The sequence below is a fragment of the Erythrolamprus reginae genome, chromosome 6, assembly GCF_031021105.1.
Source record: "Erythrolamprus reginae isolate rEryReg1 chromosome 6, rEryReg1.hap1, whole genome shotgun sequence".
NCBI lineage: Eukaryota > Metazoa > Chordata > Lepidosauria > Squamata > Dipsadidae > Erythrolamprus > Erythrolamprus reginae.
In genome coordinates, this window is record NC_091955.1 from 76,994,176 (window position 1) to 76,997,066 (window position 2,891).

A 2,891-nucleotide genomic window follows, 5' to 3' on the forward strand; every position below is an offset into this window, starting at 1 on the left:
CTGACATACGTGCTGCCAAGCATCTAAATTTTGTGACGTGGGTGGCAATATCGGGTTGCTACCTTCTGCGCATGTGCAGGAAGATTTTGGCAATTTTTTGCTTCTGTGCATGCATTTGGTGAGATTTCGGCGATTTTTTGCTCCTGTGCATGCATGGAAGCAAAAAATATTGTCAAAATCTCGCACACGCATGCATCCTCTAACAAGATTTTGCTTCCTGAACATGTGCAGAAGCAAAACCTCACTGAGATGTGGAGAGAGAGAGGGAAGGAAGGAAGGAAGGAAGGAAGAGAGAGAGAGAGAGAAAGAGAGACTCAGCTAGCATTCATGCCAAGATGGAACTAGAATTCCCCTTCTCCTAGTTTCTAGACCAATATCTTAACTCTTACACCAAAGAAGCAATTTAATGCTTCTTCAAATGTTACACCTTAATTTTCGATCCAAATAAATAAACTTGGATGGTTTGCAGCAAAATGTACAGTTTATGACAAAATGCATATAAAATGGGTATATTTTTCTACTTTTTCCCCCCAGAACATACAGATTAAGGCAGAAATAGTACATATTTATGAACGAACACATCTGAAACAGAGGCAGACTGAAAAGAATTAGCATTGCTGCTATTTAATGTACAAAACATTTACAACATGTTCTGCCCTCTGTCTTACAAAGCCATGCACTTCAGTCTGACACATCAGTCTTAAACATGTTAGCGAAAGAATGGAATCTTGCTGCTTTAAGCAAAATACTATGCAAATGCTGCAGCACATATGAGACCATGGCCCTGCTATATTGTTATTGCTATTGCTATTGCTATTTCTATTGCTATTGCTATTGTTATTTTTTTGTTGTTATTGTTATTGTTGTTGTTGTTGTAGTTGTAGTTGTAGTTGTAGTTGTTATCGTTGTTGCTGTTGTTGTTATTGTAGTTGTTCTTGTTGCTGTTGTTGTTATTGTTATTTTTGTTGTTGTTTATTATTTTATTATTATTATTTTATTATTATCTTTTATTCATCAAACATGAAACTCAGTCAACTGAACATTCAAAAATGCATCTCAAATACCATTGACCGGTGCTAATGGTTGACATGGGTTGCTGCCAAGGTCCTAAGTATCAATCAAGTACCTTCTTAAGGTGTACAATGTAGAACAGTTTTTGAAGTTCCACTGGTGTTATTGCACGAAGCTGCAAATCTTTGATGTATTTTATAAAATTCTTGGACATGTAAGTGCCCCGATGGCAATGGGTATCACAGTTACATGTTTCATCCCTAACCACATTGTTATTGTTGCTATTGTTGGGGGGGGGGGTTGTCTGTATTTTTTCATTTTTTATTTATTTATGTATTTGTCAAACAATTATAAGATGGTAATTTGTACAAGTAAAACATTAGATAAATAATGATAAAAAGTTATGATAGAAGACAATAAAACAGCAGGACAGGGACGGTGGGCACAATGGTGCGCTTATGCACGCCCCTTACAGACCTCTTAGAAAGTGGGAGAGGTCACTTGTAGATATTCTATGGTTAAAGGTTTTAGGGTTAGGAGTAGAAACCACAGAGTCAGGTAGTGCGTTTCAGGCATTGATTACTCTGTTGCTGAAGTTGTATTTTTTGCAGTCTAGTTTGGAGCAGTTAACATTTACTGTAGTTTAAATCTATTTCGTGCTCATGTGTTGTTGCAATTGAAGGTGAAGCAGTCGCTAAAGGGTAGGACATTTTGGTTATTTATTATTTGATTAGATCCTAATCACTGCAACTGTGTCAAGATTATTATTCCTTGACAGGTAGAATCAATAGTTTTTTCTCAACTGATGTAATGGGACTGAAGTGTTTGAAATTAACACTTAAGCTCCTAACACTTAGTTACTAACACTTGCTGAAGTGCCAGTAACAGTAACTGAAAGTGGGGTGTCATTGTGTTTGGAAAACTATATTCCAAATGTATACCATCAAAGTCAGAAAAGAATGTCAATGATGATTCAGCATAGCACTCTGATGTGCAGGAAACCCACTGTTATGACACCAGTCATGTTTAAAGCTATCTTGAATCCTACCAAATGCACTCAGATTTTTGGAAAAATCTGTCTTTCATAAAGCTTTTCATAGGCTGAAAACTATCCAAACTTCTCTTTTACCCAGAAATGCTCATCAAAATATGCCATAACTAGAACAAATTTATGGTATTTCAAAATCGACAAGCAATGTGTTTCTACCCAAGCTTTACATAGAAATAGATTATGTATGCAGAGGCAACGGCATCAGATTTATTGGTGGCACCTCCGTGCATCTGCATTGCAGATGAGGATAATACAGTGATACATCATCTTCTGAACTTAATTGGTTCCAGGACGAGGTTTGTAAGGTGAAAAGTTTGTAAGACGAAACAATGTTTCCCATAGGAATCAATGGAAAAGCGATTAATGCATGCAAGCCTAAAACTCACCCCTTTTGCCAGACGAAGCACTCGTTTTTGCGCTGCTGGGATTTCCCTGAGGCTCCCCTCCATGGGAAACCACACCTCCAGACTTCTGTGTTTTTGTGATGCTGCAGGGGAATCCCAGCAGCGCAAAAACGGGTGCTTCACTGGCAATGGAAGTCCAGAGGTGGGGTTTCCAGCAAGGGGAGCCTCAGCGAAATTGCAGCATCGCAAAAACACGGAAGTCCTCAAAACCCCACCTCCAGACTTCCATGTTTTTGTGATGCTGCAATTTTGCTGAAGCTCCCCTTGCTGGGAAACCCCACTTCCGGACTTCCGTTGCCAGCAAAGCGCCCATTTTTGCACTGCTGGGATTCCCCTGCAGCATCGCAAAAACACGGAAGTCCGGAGGTGGTGTTTCCCATGGAGGGGAGCCTCAAGGGAATCCCAGTAGCGCAAAAACGGGCGCT